Source organism: Miniopterus schreibersii (assembly GCF_964146895.1).
Source record: "Miniopterus schreibersii genome assembly, chromosome: 19".
NCBI lineage: Eukaryota > Metazoa > Chordata > Mammalia > Chiroptera > Miniopteridae > Miniopterus > Miniopterus schreibersii.
In genome coordinates this window covers 19953953-19976162 of record NC_138119.1, presented here as the reverse complement: position 1 = coordinate 19976162, position 22210 = coordinate 19953953, and the positions used below count along the sequence as shown (strand labels likewise).

The window sequence follows — 22210 nt, the reverse complement described above, 5'->3', positions numbered from 1 at the left end:
CTTTGGGTAGGGGGCTGTGTCTGGTCAGGGCCAGCACTTGCTAGGTGCTCTATAAACACCGAATGAATGAATGAATGAATGAATGAATGAATGAATGAATGAATGAATGAATGACTGTATACACACATGCATGCAGGTACCTTGAGGTGCCATTTATGTTCACTTTAGATCAAGCAAGTTTCAAGAACAGATGTGTTTAGGGTGAACACTCCACTCAAAGGCCTAATAATGTGGCTATATAGCTTACTGTATTCACCACAAATTAAGAGGAGCCTGGGCTAAAGAGATTGCCGAGGAGTTGGAAGACTCTGCTTTAGGTTTCATACCACTTACTCCATGACCACTTAATGTTTCTGAAATAATCTCATTTCCAACATTATTAATAATCCTGCTTTGTAAGTCAAAGGATGTCAAGGTTCGCCTAATGGGCTTTATCTAATTCACCCTCCCGTATTCCTGATGGCGAGGGCGGCCTCGCTCCATTTTCCTGGCAGCAGGCCTCATGTGGCCAGTGTGCAGGCAGAGCTGGTGGCAGGGTGCCAGTGTGGAGCGCAGGCACCCTGCTCTCCCAGCCGGCCATCCACGGCTGGAGCCTGCAGAAAGGGCCCTGGACATGGGCTCTTTAGCCGACCTGTGCCTGGTTCTGGATCTACCCGGGGGGGCCCTGGGACCCTGGTGCTGTCTCTGCCACCCTCCTGAGGGAGAGGATCTCAGAAGGGCCTCACTGAGGGTGGAGGAAGGAGCATCCACTCCAGGTTAAGCTCCTGGGGTCTGGGAGCCTTTGGTGATGTGTGAGGAGGTGCTAAGTGGTGGTTTAGATAAAAACAACATGACATCTTTTTTAAATCCACCAAATTGGTAGTCAGTTTTTCTCAAGGGTGTGGGAAATGGTCACAAGCATACACTAGAGAAGTGTAACTAGGTTCAACCTTCTAGAACAGCGATTTTCAACCGGTGTGCTGCAAGAATTTTTAAAACATGCAATACCTGACTATTAAGTCAGGGGCACTGACCTCTTTTCCCTTAGACTGTCAAATAAGAAAATGACAACAGCCAACAACAGCCGTCCTGTGTGAATGAATAAAAATTATACCTTTTTTTTTTTTGGTCAGATCAGCAGAAAATATATTTTTGGCGTGCCACAGAATCTTAGTAATTAGTTTATGTGTGCCATAAGATGAAAAAGGTTGAAAATCGCTGTTCTAGAAAAGCAATGTGTCAACACGTGCCAGTCTTAAAAATCAAGGGCCCATCACATCCACTTCGCATATTTCCCGGGAAGAAGTAGTTATAGCTATGTGCAAAGTCTAAGTCAGTAATGTTCACTGCAGCATTACACATGAGGGACAGTGTGGAAGTGATCTAAATTCTTAACAGCAAGGGCAAAGTTAAGTACATTATGGTACATATACAATACTATGGGAAAATAACATTAACATAAACACTGCTGAGCAGGTAGGCTACAAAACAGCATTACTAAAGGACACTCTTTAAACATGTGTTTGTAAAGAAATACAAATACATATACATACAGCCTAGGAAGAAAAAGCCTGGAATAATACATCCTAAAATGTTAACAGATTTTTTTTAAAGGGGTGAGACTATATGTTATTTTGCTTTTCAATGTTTTCCAAGTTTTTACCTTGAACTCATATACCTTTCATACATTGTGAAGAAATAATTGCTATAAAAAAAGCCAAACCAAACCTAGAGTCTGGGCTGGGTGCCTGAGGCACAGTCCCGCCAGAGGCTCAGCATTCCCAAGTGCACCCAGGCGGCTGCTGCAGCGGGAGCCTTTTTGCTCCCCAGTGGGATGTTCTCTCATTTTGCCAAAGGAAAACCTCAACTGGAAGGCGTGGGTGTGCTACAGACTTCCACTGGTGCTTTAGAAACGCCTGTATTTATAGCCGGTGCAGTGACCTTTCTAGTCGACAGCAATTTATGGTTGTTTAATTGGTTTTCTTGAAATAGGCGGTGGTAACTTACTCCCCAGGCAGGGAGTAGCAAATCCCATCAGAGGCCAGGGTGAGGGTTGGAGGTGTGGGGAGGGGATGTGGGCCCGTGTGGGGGTGGGATTCGGGGGGGGGGTGAGAGGGGTAGGGGGGTAGCAGGAGAAGCTGGACCTGTTCTCTTCATAGCCTCCCTGACACACTGAATTATGGTGCCTCTAACTGATCTGGTGGATCACAGCAAGGAGATGCCAGAGAGGCTGGGCTCTAAATGAATAATCTCTTGATGTTCTATATTTATTTGTTCTCCTGCGGTGACATCCGTAGCCAATTTCTAAGGTTAGGCAGCTTTTTTTCCCCACATTTGGGACCACCTGCCTGGTAGCCAGGCAACAAAAGAGTCCAGCTTGCCTGGCAGCATTGAAGGGATAGGGATGGGGAGGATTCAAGTCCCTTGTGAAGTCACTGAAAGAAAATAATCACAGGAAGGGGACTGGAAGGAATGCCCCCCCCCCCACCAGCACCTAGCTTTTGTACCCTGTGATGTGTCTCAGTTCTGGGCCATCTCCTACATAAAAGAAATGAGACACAGTGCCTTTTTCCTTTCTCTGGCTTATAACAGGAATGCAGCAAACATTAATCTATTTTTCTTTACAATTTTGTGTCTCACATGTGCAGGTGTTTTTGCCTTTACAAGATAAGCCCCTCTAGAGATGATGCTAAAAATGAATCTACTGTCATATCTTCTATGGACTCGCATTTGTAGGTACAGCTGACCCCCAAACAACAGTTTGAACTGTACAGGCCCACTTATACACAGATCGTTTTCAATGAATATGCACAGTACTGTAAATGTATTTTCTCTTATGGTTTTCTTAATACCATTTTCTTTTCTCTAGCTTACTTTATTGTAAGAATACAGTATATAATACATATAACATACAAAATACATGTTAATTGACTGTTTTTGTTATTGATAAGGTATCCGGTCAACAACAGGCTATTAGAAGTTAAGCTTTTGGGGGAGTCAAAAGTTATATGTGGATTTTTGACTGTGCAGGGGGTGGGGGTGACGCTTCTGATCCCCATCTTGTTCAGCGACAACTGTATTTAGGACAATACTGGGCACAGAGTGCGAAAGGAAGTGTAGGAGGTTATGCCAGAGGAATACATACCTTCATGTGCAGGCACGGCGTTAACTGCAAATTTAGCTCATCCTCACAGCAAATTCTATAACACAGAACTGTCTTTCTTTCAGACCAGGCAAGAGTTTCAGGGATTAAAGTAACTTGCCCAGGTCACTAGGAAGCTGGATAGCTGGGATATGGACTTCAGCAGCACAGCTTTGGGTCCCCCAAGCTTACCCCTCCACCACTGCTCTCAAAGAGGAGTCATGGGTCCAAGAGGGGCACAGAGACAAGTATAGCTGTGGCCAGGTCATTCTTAGAGAGGGCAGGAGATTCTGGAAGGCTAAAGGTTCTGGGAGTATAGGGTAGGCTTGTCTTCAAGTAGAACCAATTCTGCCCAACCCTGAACTGCCCCAGCCTCCCAGAAATCCTCCAGCCGGGTCACTGCAGACCAGAGCCAATCTCCAGCTCCTGTGCAGATGGACAGGCCTCTCGGTGGCCCAGAGGAGGTCACGTGCACATCTCTCCTTAGGGACTTCTCTTCCAAATGTTCCCCTGCGGGTAAAGTGGCCAAGGTCTGAGCAAACTCCAGAGCCAGGAGGTATAATGCTCCTTAGAGCCTCCTAGCCTAGCTCATCAGGAAGTACAGTTAGGTTTTTTATGTGCTCAATTGTAGAATATATGGAAAGTATAGAGAGGTGGTCGTCCCACATAGTGACTAAAGGTTCACACAGACTTAGGATCAGTGTCAATCAATGTGACCTTGGGCAAAATTTTAAACCTTTCTGTGACCTGCTTTCCTCATATGGAAAGTAAAATTATCTTTTCCTATTTCTCCTGTTATTCAGTGGAATGTTGGGGGGGTGTGTGTAAAAAAACATAGATGCAGGGAGGCCTGGGTTGCAGCCCTGACAAAGCTCTAATGAACTAGGTAACCTCAGACAAATTCCTAAACTTGTTTGCAAAAGGAAGGTGTAGACTCAGGACCTTTAAGAAATACTCTGGCCCTAATGTTCTTCATTCTCAAACCAGGACAGCTACCTGGTGGAGTGGGCCTAGAACTGTGGGTTCTAGAAAGTGAAGGAGACGGCGGTAGCTGCAGGGTCCCCGGGAAGGCAGATGGACACAAAAAACTGTCCAGAACCCTGGCAACGGCCCTTAAGAATCCAGGTCTCCACGAGCAAAGCCCCCCAGGCAACCTTATCAGAGCCGAGGGAGGCTCTGCCCCACCTACTCGCACAGCTCCTTTGACAAGGACATTCAAAGGCAGCCACCCCCAACCACATCTCCTGGCCTCACTGTGTCCCTGCCGACAGATACCTACTGGGCCCCCTTCGCCCCTGCCCATCGCTGCCCCAGCACCCCTCGCATTAGCCCTTCTCATCCCCCTACATCTGCTAATTCAATGAGTCCCGGGTCTGTTAAATTAAGCCCACTGCTGCCCTGCCAGAATCCTCTAACAGCTCTAATTGGAAAAACAGCCTCAACTCCTGCCCATCACAGCTGATTATATCTGCGAGCAGAGGGGCCTGGTGCTTGTCCAGGCTGCACGCCCCACCCCGGCCCGTGAGATCATCCTGCCCGGTTCCCTGGGGCCGTCTGCGTGGGCAGGAGTCAGCCCAGAGAGGCGCCTTCTCCACACCGAGGGGCAGCAGGTGGTCTCCCCGGCTTTGCCTCACCGGCATAAACCAGTTTGTGCTCATCACAGGGAACTGGAAACAACTCACTCTCAAAGCAAGAAGTCTTTCTTCTCTACCCTGCGTTCATTTTTGCCCCTCCACAATCTCAGTGGAATCTCGAACTAGAGGGGAAGATTTACTCCAACAAAGGGTACACTTGCTCAGGGAGCCATCCTGAGGGACCACAGTCCTACCATGTCCTAATTCCCAGGTGCCTGCCCATTGGAGCCCCTTTCTCAGGGCTCAGAGCAGTCGGCCAACCAACAGGGAGCTCTCAGAGCATCTATTACCTGCCCCAGCCATCCTGGGGCTGGATGGGGGGGAGCGGGGGGACACAGAAATACAATCACTCCTGTTTAAAACACCATTTTATAAAACTTTTTGAGATAAAATTCACATGACATAAAACTCAAATTTTAACTACTTCAAAGCTTACAGTTCAGTGGTACTTGAATATCCTCACAATTTTGTGCAGCCACCACTAATTCCAAAATACTCTCATCATGCCCGAAGAACCCGTATCCATTAGGCAGTCACTCCCCACTCTCCCCCTTCCCCAGGCCTGGAAGCCACGAATCTCCTTTCTGCCCCTACTGAATCACAGGGCTTCAGAGTCACCCCGCATACCTGCTTCCCCCTTTCCATCTCTACATTTTTTCCTAACTGGGTGCCAAGAGACCTTTGCATGAAGCACATCGGATGCTTTCACTCAGGGCTCTAAAAAACGGCAGATTCCTCGGTTCTCGCCACACACTGCGACTGACAGATGCCCTCTGACCCTGCATCACCAAGATGCCGAGAAGCACACTCCTGGTCCTTTGGTAAGTCTGGGAACACAGCTCCAGTGTAGCTGATAGAACTAGATAGTGTTAGGTGGTTCACCAGTGTTAAGAACTTTAGTTACTTTGGCATGAAGAGTAAGGCATTTTAAGCAAACAGGAGAAACCGCAAAGAGGGTTAATGCAGGCTGTTTCGGGGCAGGTACCGGAAAGAGAGTCACGAAATGTTTGGCGAGCATCGGAACCCCTTGGAGGGCGTGTTACCGTGCGCGCTGGCCCCAGCCCGCGTTTCCGAGTCAGCAGGTCCGGGGTGGGCTGGAGAAGGCGCGTCTCTGACCAGCTCCCAGGGACGCTCATGCGCCTGCTTCGGCGCCGCACTGGAGGCAGCACTGACGCGGTGCATGCGTGGTCCCCACCCCCGTGGGCTCATGGCCATGGCATGGAAGAACAGTCACCATCTCGTGCATTCGGCTTTGTCTATACGTCACTTCTTCAAGCTCACCGATTATAGTCACTGCTAAATAACGTTGCCTGTATTTTCATAAGTATGTTTTACATTCAAAATTTTCCATTGCGCTCTAGGGACTCGAGCTCAGCAACTCCTTAATGTGCTTGCAAAGTGCGTAATCAAATAGTAAATAATTCTCCTTCTGAACAGAACTGTGACTATAAATTTACAGATGACAGTCTCCTACTAGCTATGGTCCCCTTTGAGGTCTTTGGCCATAACATAAAAATACACTTGCCTAGTCCTGGGCCCTTCTAGCCCATCACCTATAGGGCTCTCCTTTGAACAAGTGTGTCATGTCCTGTCTCCTGATATCCACATGAACCTGCTCAGCCCCAGCCCCCCCCAGGGTTTTGCTACAGGGATGGAACCAATATCATACTTTGGGTCATGGCCAGACATCCTTCAGGCATGCATGCTTTGCAAAAACAACCATCTCTCTTCAGAGAGGAAATGATAATATTCACAACAGTAACTTCTCACACACACACATCATCTAACATAAAGCTCAAAGCAATCCTATGACATAAGGTGGGGACGGTATTATTATTCTGTTTAACACATACATCAACGGAGGCTCAAGATCCCCCAGGCAGTGGAAGCCAGGCCTCTAACCAAGGCCATGGCCATATATCACCGCTTTATCATTCACATGGATCCCCAGAGTTAAACCCCCACCTGTCATTATGGAGGCCTTGGGACCGCTGCTTGAAAACAACATAAATCTATCCGTTTATCTACCGTGGGATAGCAAAAACCAATGGGAGCATATAAGCAGGAAATGTGAACGCATATTAGTATTCAGTTTTTAGTCTCAAATGCCGAAATGCAAAACCATGTTCCCTGGAACATTTCAGTCTATTCATTTAGCTGAAACATCATCTTGTCACTGCCTGGGCTCCTTCTCCGAGACCCACTAACCAAGTCCCACTGGGGCTTTTAAGGCCTTGGGAGGAAGCAGCTCTCTGTGCCAGCTAAGAGCCACCCGCGGTCAGCCAGCCTCACTCGTTCTCATTACAGTACTGGGAGATCAGCAACATTGATGGGCCGGGGGACCAGGGCTCTCCTGGGGCTGCTTCGTCACAAAATAAAGGCATGATCCCAACCACCCCAGCCAACCCCCTCCACCCCAGCCAGCCTAGGCTAACTTCCTCTTCAAAAAGGCTCAAATCCAACCCTTCTTCCACTTCTGCAACCAGTGCTCTGGTTCAGAGCCTTGTGACCCCTCACAGACTACTGACAGTATAAAATATTTTAAATGGTTATTTCGATATAACTTTTATTGGCTCCTTTTCTAATAACATAAACATTAGTAAAGGTTTTTTAAAAGTCTAAGAAAAACAAAAATCGCCCAGATTCATAACCCAGGATAATCACTGTTAATATTTTCTACCATTTTTCAATACATGAGTGTATATTGAAATATTTAGAGATAAAGATAAAACATAAACACTCCTTGCCTCCCAGTCTTATCTCAGCTCATGAAATCTTTCCTAAGCCTTATAATTCTAGCTTGGAGCCTGAGACACACAGCAAATACATGTGCACAAATGTTCACAGAAGTACTATTCACAACAGCCAAAAGGCGAAACAGCCCAAATGTTCATCAGTGGGTGAATGGATTAAAAATTGTGGTATATACACACAGTGGAATATTATTCAACCATAAAAATGAATGACATTCTGAAACATGCTACAACATGGATGAACCTCAAAAACACGTTAAGTTAAAGAAGCCAGACACAAAAGTTCACATATTGTATACTCTTTCATCTTTTCATCCATCCATCCAGTTGATATTTATTGACTATTGAGTGTCTATCATCTGCCAGGCACTGGGCAAACCTACTACTGGGGCTGCAACTGTGGACAAGACAGGCAGGGCTTGAAGAGGGAAGTGCAGACCCCAGCCACAATGACAAATGGACTTCCCCAGAGCCCATCCCTGGACAGCCCCCTGGGAGTTCATGGGCTCGGGGTTGAGCGGTCCTGACCTGTAGCCCAGGAGGCCTCTCTCACTCCATTGGCTTGGCTGGTAGCCCTTGTACCTCAACGTGCTTGTCCCTCAGGGCCCAGGGGAGCTGTGCTGGGGGGGGGCCTTCCATGTTTTCTTTCCAGGCCCTTTAATGCTGGCTCTGCCTTACTCCATGACTCCTCCTCACTCTCCCAGGTCTGTGCCTGAACCCCTTTTTCTTTCTCCAGATGCCTGTCCCTCTCTCTCTCAGAATCTTTTCCCACCCAGGTGCACTTTTTCCATGGTCGAGGCTCCACTCCAGGCCCTCGGCACCTCCCTCCTTCCCCAGCCCACCGCAGCACCGCCCTTCGCTCTTCTGAGAAAAGCTGCTTCTCGGAAAAGCCTCTGGGAGGATCCAGTGGAGCAGAAGCTCCTGACAAGCAGTTTACTTCATTCCCGAGGGGGCACAGTCAAGTTCAGCAAAGCCGCCCAGGGCTGAGACAGCAGCTGGCGCTGGATAGTGCCTTGAGGAAAGCACCAGAACATGGAAGGCCTTAAAAAAGGGAAATCGTGTCACACACCACAATATGGATGAAACTCAAGGGCATTATTTATGCTAAGCAAAATAAGCCAGTCGCAAAAGGACAAACACTGCATGATTCCACTCATGGAATATCTAAAGTAGTCAAAATCATAGTCACGTAAAGTAAAAAGGTGGCCGGCGGGACGGGAGAATTATGTTGAGTGGGTAAGAGTTTCACTGTTGCAAGAGGACAAAGTTCTAGAGATCTGTTGCTCAACAATGTTGATATACTAAAAACGACTGACAAACTACATGAGGCTGCGTCCCAGCCGGCTGCAGGTAAGGGGGCCCCAGGGGGCTGCGCAGGCTCTGCAGGGCAGGCGTTGGGGGCTGGGGCTGGGCTTCACCAAGTAAGAGAAACAAAAGCAAGCAGCAGCCTTTATCACCGGTGCGCTGTCCTTGGGGAACATTCTGGGAAGAAAGGAGAAGGCCCAGTCGGCCGGGAGCAGCCATGCGGGGGGATCCAAAGTGACAGATACAAATGTGCAGTACACTGGGCAGACACGTGGGAGATTAAAAGGGCACAGCTGCTGACAGGGATGTGGAGGAGGGAATACTGGAAAGACTGCGTCCGCGAGTCCCTCCCCAGGGCTGCGCTGGGGTCTTCAGAGTGCTCTTAGCACTCATCATCATCAGGCCGTTTTGCAAATTAGCACAATCCTGGTCTCAGGGAATCAGGCAGCAGTGGGCAGAGGAGGTCGTCCAGCTCCACCTGTCTGACTCTCCTGGGAAGCTTCCCCTTGACTCTGCACAGGCCAGAGAGCCGAGACCATATTCACTGCGCTGGATGGAGGGATGGCAAGAGGACTCTACAGTTCAAGGCTTCTAAAAAGGAGTCAGGATGCCTCAAATGTGAGGGCTGAGCTGTTTATATTTATGTTAGTTCAGGAGAGTTGGATCCATCCATCCAAAGTGGAGGCATACGATGCAGATCCATGTTCTGAAGTGGCCAAGGAAGTATTAGATCTCTCCCAGGCCAGGTCACTGCGGGGGACTATAGGGTGGGGAGACTGGAGGCCCAGCTTTAAAATTCCCTGCCTTTAAGCAATATCCATTAAATGGGGGTCGGGGGGGGGGGGCTGTTAAGTAAAGAAACAGCTAGGTTAAAACCTAAGCTATGTTACTAACTAGTTATTCATTCCCTCCGAGCCTCAGTTTCAACAACTCTAAAATGGGAATAATTCCTCTTAGAACTGTTGTGAAGTTTAAACAGAGAAAACTGTATAAAGAACAATACTCAATGCTTGGCACAAAAAAAGGCATTTACTAATTGTTAGCTTAAGGCCAGTGACCCTAGAATCCAGTTCGCTCTTCAACCCTCAGTTCACCTAACACCTCACCAATCCCCGTCAATATTCTTTCAAACTCATTTTGCCGCTTCGGAAGGCGTTCTCGTTGTTTTGATCCCCTGGCGAGCTGGCCCTGACTTTGTTCTGGCTGCTGGGCTGTACCAAATGGAGAATGTGACCTGTATCAGTTAGCTGTGAAGGTCCCGGAGCTTGTGGAGGACAGATACACAAAGTCCTGCTAATAAATAAACACGCAGACATCAAGGCTACCGGCTGTCGTAGTAACAAGACTTTATGCTTTCCTGGCTCCTGTCATCTTCGGGACTGAAAGCACTTAATGAATTAGTCTCGCTTGCAGTCCCGGGAAAAATACTGCCGGGTCTACAAGGAGCAGTCAGGTTAACCAGCCAGAGGCCAATCGCTCCTGGGAGCGTGGTCAACCAGATAGAGCCCTAGAGCAGCTTTGTTTGCTGCTTACTTCTTGTCATAAAAGTAATAATTATGTGTTAGAAAAATGTAAAAGTATAGAAGTAAAAGAGATAAAAATTAAAGTCCCCTGTAACTCTCCCACTTGCTGATAAGCACTGTTAACATTCTGTCAGACTCTCATACACACACACACATACTTACAGGGGTTAAACTGTCCACATGCTGTTTTGTAATTTAACAACAGATCACAAATATCTTTTCATGTAAAATATGTTGTTACATCATTTTAAGTAGCTGCTGGTTTACTAGAGAAGTCCCCTATTTTTAAACATTTCAGTGGATAGCAGTTATTTTAACTGTGAGAGCAATCTTGTGATTTCTTTTTTGGGGGCACATGCATGGTAGAGTGGGCTGGGTTTGTAAAAGTAAATGCCGCTTGGCGTGCCCGGAGTGGCATGGGGTGAGGGCACTCAGGAGCCACGGTGGGGAACCTCGTGGCACACACGAGAGGAACACTGGGCGGTTTTAAGCAGTCCTAGACTTTAGAAAGAACCCTGCGGTTGCAAGAAGAGGGATGCCCTAGAGGAGACCAGACAAGGAGCTTGGAGACCCCACACCTCTCATCTACTCCTGTTTCCACCATGCTGTCACTTGCCCCTTGAGACCCAAAGGTTGCATCTGCTGTAGAGATCTGGCCCTTGCCAACCCCCTCGCCTTCTCTCACCTGTCCCTGCCTGGGTTTTATGCCTCTGCCCTGGGTAAACACTTGGGAAGATGATGTGGATTGAGGAAAGCTCTGAAATTCAAAGAAGCAATCTTGTCCAGGTCAGATCAGCAGGTTCTTACCCAACCTACCTTTCCCCATTTGGCCTTTCAATTAACAAGGCATCAGGAATCCAGTAACATAGCAACACTTATAAGCCCATGTCACTTGGTGCTCAAAGACTCTCCCACAGCAGGCTACTGAACCTCTCTGGTTTCCCCTCCTCCGCATGAGGAGATTCTGCCCAGCAGCCCAGCCAAACAGCTGTTATGCAGTCTGGAGGCTGGAGAGGATGCTGGCTTTTGTTTAACAGCCACATACCCCTGAGATAGTCTCATCACCTTAAGTCTTGTCCTTATTGGTTCCCTGCCACTGCCCCGAATTTAACATGCTCAAAAACATCCTTACCATTCTCCCAAGTTTCCCCCTAAATAACTCTCATTTCTATCAACACAATCATCACTGTTCAGTTGTCTGGGATTAAAAACTTAAAGCCTTTAGTCACAATACTTTATAACCTGACATTACTGGATTTTATGCAATTTCCAGTCGTGCCCCCCCCCCCTCCCCGCCATTTCTTGGGCTTTCTGGACTCCCTCTGCCTGGAAGGCCCAGGAAGCTTCCTTTCTTGCCTATAGAAATGTTCACCTCCATGTCCCACCTCAAACAATACCCTCTATGGGAAGCCTTCCTTACCTAGTCTGGGCACATCTAGGGGCTCTTCCTCCTGTGTTCCCCTGCATGTGAAACAGTCTTGACACCACTTATCTGATCAGATTAATAGCTGAGGGCAGGAACCATTACTATTCATCTCTGTATCTCAGGCTGGGTACAGACCTGGCTCAAAGTTGGCTTCAACAGGCATCAGGAAAGGAATAAAGGAATGAGTCCCATAGATGACTTGCCCACTGTTCTATGGATGAGGTCAGGGGAGATTGGGCTCTTGAATTAATCTAACCTTTTTCTCTCTTCACCCTGGCCCAGCGCCCTGCCCGTATGATTAAATTCCATAACAGAATCTGCTCTGGCTAAGCACCACATACAAATCCCTCAGCACTAAGTAGTGGAAAAGCTTCCAAAAGTGCTTAGAGAAGAGAGAGATCAGTGCTTCGGCGATGGGAAGCGGGACAAGTGTAGACAGAGAGATGCCCATCTACTTCTTAGACACTAACAATCGGGGAGTACTGATGACGATTCCATACTAAAACCAATTATGCGTTCAGCTCTGCGTGGACAGCGAGGGTGAAAGTTAAAACATAGCTGCGTGTGTTGATCACCTGCTCCGGGCCAGGCAACATCCTTACTGCTCCCCCTCCCACAGGCAGGAAAGTGGGCTCCACATCATGTAGCTAGTAGATGCTCACATGTAGATGCTCACATGTGACCATCTTTCTCTAGTTTCTTCACTCTCTTCACCGTCATCACTCCCATTAAATAAGCTTCTTCTCCCTCCTGTCTCCCCGCTACCCACCCTTCCTTCTATGGCAACACCCTCATCTCCCACCACCGCACACAACCTACTGGCACCTGCCCTTGCCCTCTCCCCCTCTCCTTCTCTTCTTGGCCCAATGAGAGTCCCTCCTCCTCTCAAAGTCAGTCCCCCCACCTGCATGGTGGGTGCTGCTCACACGCCTTCTTAGGAATCTTACACTGTGAGTTATCCTTCCTTAACCTGTAACTTTCCAAGCAACTGGGTCCTTTCCATTGGCATTTAAATGTGCTCAAGTGTCTCCCATTCAAACATAATGAAGCTACCCTAACTCTATAGCTGCCACAGCGAAACCTCTAGAAAGGCCCATTTATACGTGCAGCACGCACTTCCTCACGGTCCGCCCTCTCCCCCCCCCAACTATAACCTGACTCTGCCCATGGCATCTCTGAAATCCTTGCCTAAGTGACCTGTGCCCTCCACGCTTTAAAAGCAAGTGGACTTTTATTATTCCTAATTTTAACTGACCTCTCAGCAGAACCCGTGCTTTCTCTTCTCTTTGGGAAATGCTCTGCCCTTCATGAGATTTCCACCTCCCGTTTTATTTTTTGATTTTCTCTCTCTCAGGATCACCCTCCCCTGTTTACTTTTCAGGCTTATCTTCTACTCAGAGTCAATCAAGACCTTCTCTCCTGAGCCCGTCCTCTCTCCCTAGGCAGCGACATCCATGCCCTGGTTTCAATCACCCCACATGTTGATGAATTTCCAGAGGCATTTCTCCTGCCAGACCTCTGCTCATATCTCCACCTGCCCTCTTGGCCTCCCGACTCAGATGGTTCAAAGGCTCACCATGGCTGAGACGAAACTCATGATGTTTACCCCAGGCTGGTTCTCCCTCACTGTTTCCTGTCTTAGGACTCATCGTCAAAACTCCTCACTCAACCCTCACATCCAAACCATCGCTTCCTGTCCATTTTACTCTCTAAACCTTTCAAATCTTCTTCTTTTCATCCCCACTACAAACGTCCCAGTCGAAACAGCTGTCATCTTTCACCTGCACTACTTCAAGAGTGTCCTAATAGTAGGTCTCCCTGGATGGACTCTTGACCACCTCAAATATAATGTCCACACTATACAGCCAGGGTGATCTTTCTGAAATGGAAAAATCTGACTGTCACCCTCCTGCTTAAGTACCACAGTGACTACCCATTGCTTTAGAATCAACGACACACTCCTTACTGGGCCTGATAAGGCTGCCAGTTCTAACTTCCTATCATTTCACATTCTCTGCCCCCCCCCCCCCCCCGGCACCTCAAAACGCCATGTTCTCTCTAGCCAGGGCCCTTGCCTGGACTCTCTCTCCCAGCTCCCAAACCCCCCTCCCCAGCTCTCACTCATTCTTCAGGTTTCAGCTCAATCGTCACTTCTTCAGAACGGGTCCCCAGGTCCTCCTTGAATGGCCCAGAGCTCTTATTACAACCTCTTATAACTCCGCATACCTCTATTTTATAGCCTGTATCACAGTGTCACTTTACATTTACTTGTGGCAAATTTGTTTCCCTTGCATGACTTCAAACCCCAGGAGGGCAGGGGCTTTGATTGTTTTGGTCCCCCCCCCCCAATATTGTATTCCCCCCCGTGACATTCAATAAATACTTGTTGACATCTCGCAAATGCGATCCTCACTCTTCCACCCAGCTCTATCTAGGTTCTGGCCTCATTCCTCCGCTGCAGTTGCCCTTGCTAAGGTCATCCACAACCTTCAAACTGCCACCCCTGCGCTCCTGGGGAGCCCTGGTGTTCTACCAGCTGGACTGAGCGTTTCCCGCACTAAAATAGTCTTGGCAGTCTTTCCCCAATTCATAGAAAAATGAGCTGGCAGAATAATCTCAATTGGAAGCTTTGGTTCCGCATCATTTTCTTTCTTAAAACTTGGTGCCTGCTAGTCTATGTCTGTGGTAGAATCTAGCATAAGATGGTCTCTGATTTCAAAATTAAAATTTATTCAGCCATTTTAATATGTAAATATTTCATAGCGTTATCGGGAGAGCACCACAATTTCCATGGAGTTCAAGACATGAACAAGTGATACTCACTGGCCAAATCCAAAGAAATACTTTTTTGCTCTCTGATTTGTTCTCTTGGGGGTATCGGATACTGTTTATCATGTTTATTTATTTTAGCAACCAGCATTTCTTGAACACATATTATATTTCCCCACAGCCCTTTGTCCCTGTTTTCACTATGGCATTTATCAGCTTCTGCTGTGGTCTCTTCTGTATATGGGCATACCTTGTTTTATGGGGCTTCACAGATACTGTGTTTTTTACACACTGAAGGTCTGTGGCAGCCCCATATTGCATGAATCTATCGGCACCATTTTCCCAACAGTATTTGCTCACTCCTTGTCTCTATCGGCACCATTTTCCCAACAGTATTTGCTCACTCCTTGTCTCTATCTCACATTTTGCTAATTCCCATAATATTCCAAACTTCTCCTTATTATGTTTGTTACGGTGATCTGTGATCAGTGATCTTGGATGCTGCTGGGCGAGACCCTCCACCAGCAAAAAGGTTACAGCTCACGGAAGCCTCCGGTGATGGTTAGCATTTTTTAGCAATAAAGTACTTTTTACTTAAAGTATGTAAATTTTTTAGACATAATGGTATTACACATTTAATAGACTACAGTATAGTTATGTAAACATAACTTTTAAACATATATATGCTTTATTGATTTCAGATAGAGGAAGGGAGAGAGAGAGAGAGAGAGATAGAAACATCAATGATGAGAGTCACTGATCGGCTGCCTCCTGCCTGCCCGCTGCTGGGGATGGAGCCCGCAGCCCGGGCATGTGCCCTTATGGGAAATCAAACCTCTACCTCCTGGATCATAGATTGATTTTCAACTGCTGAGCCATCCTGGCAGGGCATGGCAACGTAACTTTTATAAGCACTGGGAAACCAAAACATTTGTGTGACTCGCTTTATCACAATATTCACCCTATTGCGGTGGTCTAGACCAAACATGCCCTATGCCCAAGGTCTGCCTGAGTTCCTGGAGGGCACAGGGACTGTGGCTCTTCCTTTTATCTCTCCCTAGTCAGCCGAGCACTTGGCCCAGACACACGGATCGTGTCTGTTGAACGCAGGAACGAGTGAGTGGATAAGCATGAATAAATGGTGAGGCAGAACATGAATCCTTGTCGCCAGTGCTCTTCCTATGCTCTGCCGCCTCCCCACTGAAAAACTCATGGTGACACAGGTTTGATGCACAGAAATGTTGAGTTTACATCTTGAAAATACCATCTGTTATTTTTTTTAAAGCAAAATGAATCTGATATAAACTTACTATAATTTTATAGGTCTTGCGCTCGTGAGCTTCGCTTTTAATATCTAATCTACGATCAAGCCCTGTTGATTTAACACACACAAAAATCATAGTGATTGACCATTTCATGGGAATATAAACAGTTTCATTTTGTAAGCACCTAAAAAATACCATGTATTATGTCAACGGCAGAAGTTGGGTAAATGATGACATTACTGATATTAATTTACCTTTAAACACTCTATGATAACCCTGTGCCTTTGGCCAAGCTGTTCTCTTAGCCATGTCTACGGAGTTCGTCTGTCAAAATCATACTTAACTTTCAAGGCCCAATTAAAAATCTCACCTCCTCCGAAAGGACCTTAATAATCTACCAGAGTTACTTGGGCCAGCCTTTGACTCACTTTAGCCCCTCTGCACATGACAGCATGTTGCTCGTAGCTCTTAGTGTGTCCTTCAGTCCGCAGGGCCCTGTTGCTGAGGTGAGTGTTCCTCTCCTGCTCAGCCTTTTGGGCAGCTCGGGCCCAGGGACCATGCCTCGCACATCTTTCTGCCTTCCCAGGGCCTTGAACAATAAATATTTTCTAAATTGAAGTGGTTAAACTGATCATCCGCTACTAGTATGCTATGTAAACATTTTTTGTGTTATAAAGTGACTTTTTAAAAATAGTTGGGGCACCTGGCTTTCCCTCTCCTGGCTAGGTTCTGGCAGCTGTGGCTGAGGCCCCATCCAGCTTCTCGCTCTCACCCCTGTGGGCAACAGCCACACACAGAGGAAGCCGCGGCACAGTGTGCTCCAGAATTTATTTGGGGAAAAACTCAAGCTGTTTCTTTCTGAAGTGGAATGGAGTCAGCTGTGAGCCCTGGATGAGCTGCGTGGGAGGAGAAATGTTTGCAATGAGGGAGGCTCTCAGCTCTCAGGCTGTTTTTTCCAAAGAGCAGACGGACTCCCAGCACAGATCTGTATCTCTGAGACTACCCGGTCCACCCTCCTCCTTGGGTGCAGACACAGGGCTCATGAGCCCATCCTGACCACTCTCCTCACCACTAGCATCCGGACCAAAGCAGAGACAATCACTCCTTCTCCTCCCTCCATCCCTGGGGAACATCACTTGCAATGTCCACTCAGCCCAGTCCTAATGCACACACAGAGATAGAAGCAAGAGAGATGGAAATCCCAACCAAGAACGCTGACTGCTTTGTCCCTGAACCGCGCCTTGTACAAACCTATCCAGGCTGCAGAGATTCCAGATCTTCCATCAAAGCATGAAATGCTCAGCCACATCCTGTTATAACCCAAACTGAACCTGTGAGCACCTGTGTGATACCATTGCGCCTGTGCTGCAGGTTACTGTGCAGAGAGCAGAAAGTCATTGAAGGGAGAGCAGAAAGGTGTTCTTGCTTGATGACTGAGCCTGGGCTCTCACACATACCCGATCAAGATTCGATGACATAATGTAGGCAGAGTGCTTAGCAGAGTAACTGGAACACAGAAAGCTCCCAGTGAAGCCCAACCACCTAGCGGAGCAGGAGAGCCCTGTCTCCTGTGGCAGGAAGCAAGCCCTCCTTCCGCTGCTTCTGCACTTCAACAGCCTGTCCTGCCTAAGGGAGGGAGGGAGGGAGGGAGGGAGGGCACTGTCGGATACCCGCCTCCATCCCCTCCGCGCATCCGCTGGCCTCCAGGCTAGATGATCAATAGAAGGAATTCTTGGTGGGGGGACAACTGGGCTGGGCTTCTGTGCTGATAAAAAGCACCCAAAGGAGCAATCAGGGGCACATTGATTGATAGTGGGACAACTCACATAAATAACCTTCCCTCCTCCGCTGGGGCAGTAAAGCCCTAGATCCTAGAATAACTCCCAACCCTTTTCTTTCAACCCTTTTCATGCTCTCCAAATGCAACACCAGAAATAAACCAACATGCCTTCTGCCCTTCAGGTGCCCAACCACAGAGTCGTGTGTCCCCCCCCCCCCCGCGCCTTTACTAATGCCATCCAGTCGCTGAGGCTTTATCCTGTATAGGGGAACATCAGGGCAATAAAAAGAGGGGTAGCTTCTATTTCTCAGTTTTGCTTTTCAAAGTTGGAGCCTACCCAGCTCAGAGAAGTCTAAATTCCCCCGGCCCCCAACCCAGCTCTCCAAGCACAACCTGCACAGCGACAGGAATTTTGGATGGCCAGATACTACGGGCTCTGTGCGGTCTCACAGCTCTTTGGCTTTTATTCCAGGGGGAACCTCTTAAGCAACCTGAGGGTGGGGGCAGGGGTAGCCCCACGCCATTCAGCCGGAGAAGAGCTTGAGAGAACATCAGGCACAGAGCAAGGAGAGGATTTTTAAAAATAAGTTAATGAAATCACATGGCTCAAAATTGAAAAGATACAAAGGGTTTACAGGTCCACTCTCCCTGGAGGGAACAGATATTATTAGGTTCTGCATATACAGTGATGCACTGACAAGCAAATGTCTTGGAACTCTCCCTCCTCTTTCATAACATGAACAGTAGCATGTTATAAACACTCTACGCCTGTTTTCCACTAGCCATGTATCTTGCAAATTGTTCCATGTCAGTTTTAGAGTAAGCTTCTCCTACTTTTTTTTTTTTTTATGGATGAAGAGGACAGTATTCGACTATCTGGAAGTACCACAAAATATTTAACTAGTCCCCCTGTGATGAGCATGCAGGATGTTCTTTCACAGCTCAAATAATGCTACAATGTACATACGTCTTTGTGCCCATAGGCAAGTATAGCAGCAAGTTAAATTTCTGAAAACAGAACCACTGTGTCAATGGGGCATTTCAAATTTTGAGAGATGTTTCTAAAATGCCTTCCAAAGTTGTACCAATTTATTCTCCCACCAGCAATATATGAAAGTGCCTGTTTTTCCAGAACCTCATCAGCAGTTTATCAATCATTCTGAAGTTTGCCAATTGAATGGTAAATGAGTATGTCATTGTAGTTTGCATTTTACATGTTAAAGAATTAAGCTTCGTGTATGAATTAAACCCCTAAGTCCTAAGGAGAGTAAAGAGTGTGCATTTACCAGGCCAGCACTATCCCTGAAGCCTAACAGGGTCACAAACACCTCTTGTACCTACAAATAACAGTCCTTATTCACAAAGGTTCTCGATTTTCAGTTCTTCATGGGAGGAGTGTGACCCTGTGGAAGGAGCAGGGACTTTGGGAACAGAGAGACCTGAGTTCCAAGCACAGCTCTGCCACTTACTGGCTTAAAGATCTTAGCAAGTTATTTAACTTCTCCCAAACTCAATCTCACATGACATATAGGGGTAATAATACTGATTTCACAAAGCCTTGTGTCTGGTACATAGAAGATACTTAATAAATGGCAGCAACTTTCATTAGTATCAATTATCATCAGGCCGGATCCTAGACCTCAGGGCACTTTTCACAACTGACAAAACCTGGAATGGGCCAGCCGGGGCCAAATCACTCTTCCATTAAGTAGCTACCCAGAGGATCTCCAGCTCCTCCTCTGATCCACCGCAGCTTCCGTCCAAAGTTAGCAGGAGATATCCCTAAAAGCCCTCCCTGTGCCTGGGGTGGGGGGCAGTTCCAGTGCCAGGCTCTCCTGGTACCAGATGATGTTTGTGTTCAGACAGAGGCGCTCTCTGGACTACGCAGAACTCATTTCCAATTACAGATGGGCACACTAGAGACAAAACAGAGATCCTGGGCAAAATAAAAAACTTGCCCTCACCAGCACTGGCGCTTTTCCCAAGCACAGTTTTCAATGAGGCCACAAAATGCAGATTTCGAATTCTGGCAGGAATGCCAGTGATGCCCCAAACTAAGGTTTCCATGTACACATGGTGACAACCCACCCTCCCCACCCCAAAGCACTTCAGTGGCTTTTCCCATTCACACATGGTCCTGGCTCATTTCATCTCCCAGGCTGTAGAAATCACACCCATGCCCCTCACCTGAGAGGGGACGAGATGCTGCTGACTCAGCTAACGCCAGGGCAGCACCTTGGGGAGCACATTTTTGTTCCTGCCTGGGCGCCAAGGTGACCCCCTATGTCTATATGCTGGTGGAGGTCCTCTCAGGCCGGGGCCTGGAACCTCCTGAGAGATCTGAGAAGGTCTAACTGTTTTCAGAGAATATTCCTTTATCTTTCTCTTGAGTGGACTTGCCAGTACTTCACTAGGACACAAAGGAAACTAACCGCCTTTCCCCCTGAAGACTCCGAATCCCCGCGATTCCCAGGCAGAGCCAACCTGCAGGATCCCAAGTCCCCGCAGCATGGTCTCCCTCTCACGCCCAGTGGCTCAGACACGGGGGGCCGGGCAGGGCACCGGGGCCATCAGCCCCTGCCGGTTACGCTGCTGGCTCTTCAGGAGCCCCTAGCCCTGCCCATGGGGCCCCGACCCCCGGAACCCTGTGCCCCAGCCCGCCTGTGAGTGTGCGCTGGGGTTTAGGGTTAGGGCTCCCTGGCTGGATACCTGCCCCCCATTCCCCCCAAAGTTGCTAGAAGAGCAAACTTCCAGGTCCCCATCCGCTGCCCTGGGGACCCAGGAAGCGACCCTCGCGGGCGGCGCGCGGGGCCCCGCACTCGGCTCGCCCCACCCTGGCCAGGCCCGGATGCGGGGGCCGGAGCCGCAGACTCGGCTCTGCCCCCGACCCCGAGGCTCTCCGCCTGCCCCCCGTCTCTCCGCTTGGGCCAGACGGTCCTCCCAGACCACCGCGGGGGCTTCGCTGGGGTCGCACGGGCCCTGCGGGGTGGGGGCGGGCGCGGGCTCCGGGGTCTCCGGAGGGCGCGCTGGGGCCCGGGCGGGGGTCCAGCGTCCCCACCCCGCTCTGGACCCACACGCACGGGCAGAGAAGCGGGCCGCACGCAGCTCACGCACCGCCTCCCTCCCCTTGTACAACTTCAGGAAAACCACCGGCGGACCCCGCGGGGGCCGGGCGGCCCAGGGGAGCCCGTGCGCTCGGACCAGCCCGGCCGCACGCACGGACAGACGCGGCCGCTCCCCCCGCCCGCGCCCCCGCACCGCTCACTCACGCGCGCCCCGCTGTCGCGCGCCGGCCGCCGCATGGTCCTCGGGGTCCGCGGGCGCCGAGCAGCAGACGCGTCCGCGTGGGGCCCGGGGCAGGAAGGCGCCGCGGCGCCGGGGGCGGGGCGGAGGCGAGCGGCGGGGCCGACGGCACCGCGCTCGGGGGCGGGGACGGGGCGAGTCCGGCCGGGAGGCGGGGACACCGCAACCCGCAGCCGGGCCGCGGGCGGGGGTCGCCCACCTGCCCCGCACAGCCGCGCCGCTCGGAGCCGACGCTCGCTGGCGCAGACCCGGACAGCGGGACAGCCGGGCAGCCGGGCAGCCGGGCAGCCGGACAGCCGGACAGCCGGGCAGCCGGGCAGCCGGGCAGCCGGACAGCCGGGCAGCCGGGCAGCCGGGCAGCCGGGCAGCCGGGCAGCCGGGCAGCCGGACAGCCGGGCAGCCGGGCAGCCGGGCAGCCGGCCGCGCCCCCCCCATGCGCTTCCCCGGGTGTAGAGCCGCGCGTCCGAGGGCCGTCCACGCGCGCGCGGCCCGTGCCCCGCGGGGACCTCGGTCCGCCCCGGGCCCGGGCCCCTCCCACCTTTTCCCCCTCGGAGGAGCCCAGGGGCCCGGAGCGCCCCAGCCCGTTACCGTCGCCGAGGCCGAGCCCGCTGCGCGCGGGAGGCGACTCCCCGGGGTCCGCGCTCCGCGCCCGTCCGTCCGTCCGGGCACCGCGGGCTGGGCGGCGCTCCGAGCGGGGGCCCCGCACGGCGCCGGGAACCGCGTCGCCCCTCGGGGGCCAGGGCTGCGGGCAGGTACCGAGCGCCCCGATCGGCGCTCCCCCGGGGCTGGGAGACCCCCGCGAGCGCGCCTGCCGCGCGAGGCCGAAGGGGAGGCACCAGCGCGGGCGGGCGCCTCGGACCCGGCCTTTCGCCGCTGCCCTTCGGCCGAGGCGTGAGCTGGGGGCCGGGAGCCGGGGGCCCGGGCGGGCGGCGGGCGCGGCGGGGGGTCCGCGCGGAACCCCGCGAGCGAGGCCGAGGGTCCGGCGCGTGTCGCTGCCCACGGGCTCTGCCTGCCGACCGCCCGAGAGGCTCCTGGGCTCCCCGCTTCCGGCCCGCACGGGCCCGAGCCCTGTGGCACCCGCTGCCCCCCGCCGAGGGGCGCCCCGTCTTCCCGGCGGGGCAGGGAGCCCGTGACTACAGTTGGATGGGGAGACCCGCCGGAGCGGAGGGGCACCCGCACCCCAGTTAACGGCGCCCTAGATTTCTTGTCTAAAATCAGCCTTTTGTAATGTTCTCAAAGTCCGCCGGCTGCCCCTGTGCTGTGCCCCAGGGGCCGTTTCTGACGTCAGCCTGCTCCGAGAACACGACCGAATGGGGGGAAGGAGCCTGCGC

The 22210-nt window shown here is 50.5% G+C and overlaps 1 protein-coding gene across 3 annotated transcripts in view; it reads right to left on the bottom strand.

Annotated features, from left to right (window-relative positions):
• FAM163A (family with sequence similarity 163 member A) overlaps window positions 1-21004 on the bottom strand; it is a 33222-nt gene extending 12218 nt beyond the window's left edge. Inside the window, exon 1 of one of the 3 annotated variants that reach the window (XM_081121380.1) lies at window positions 20846-21004. The gene's annotated coding sequence lies outside the window, so the exon portion shown is untranslated. Of the gene's footprint in view, window positions 1-13017; window positions 13121-20845 lie in introns of those variants that run through there. The other 2 variants (XM_081121382.1, XM_081121381.1) reach the window with 2 other exon arrangements.
• Window positions 21005-22210: the final 1206 nt, after the last annotated feature.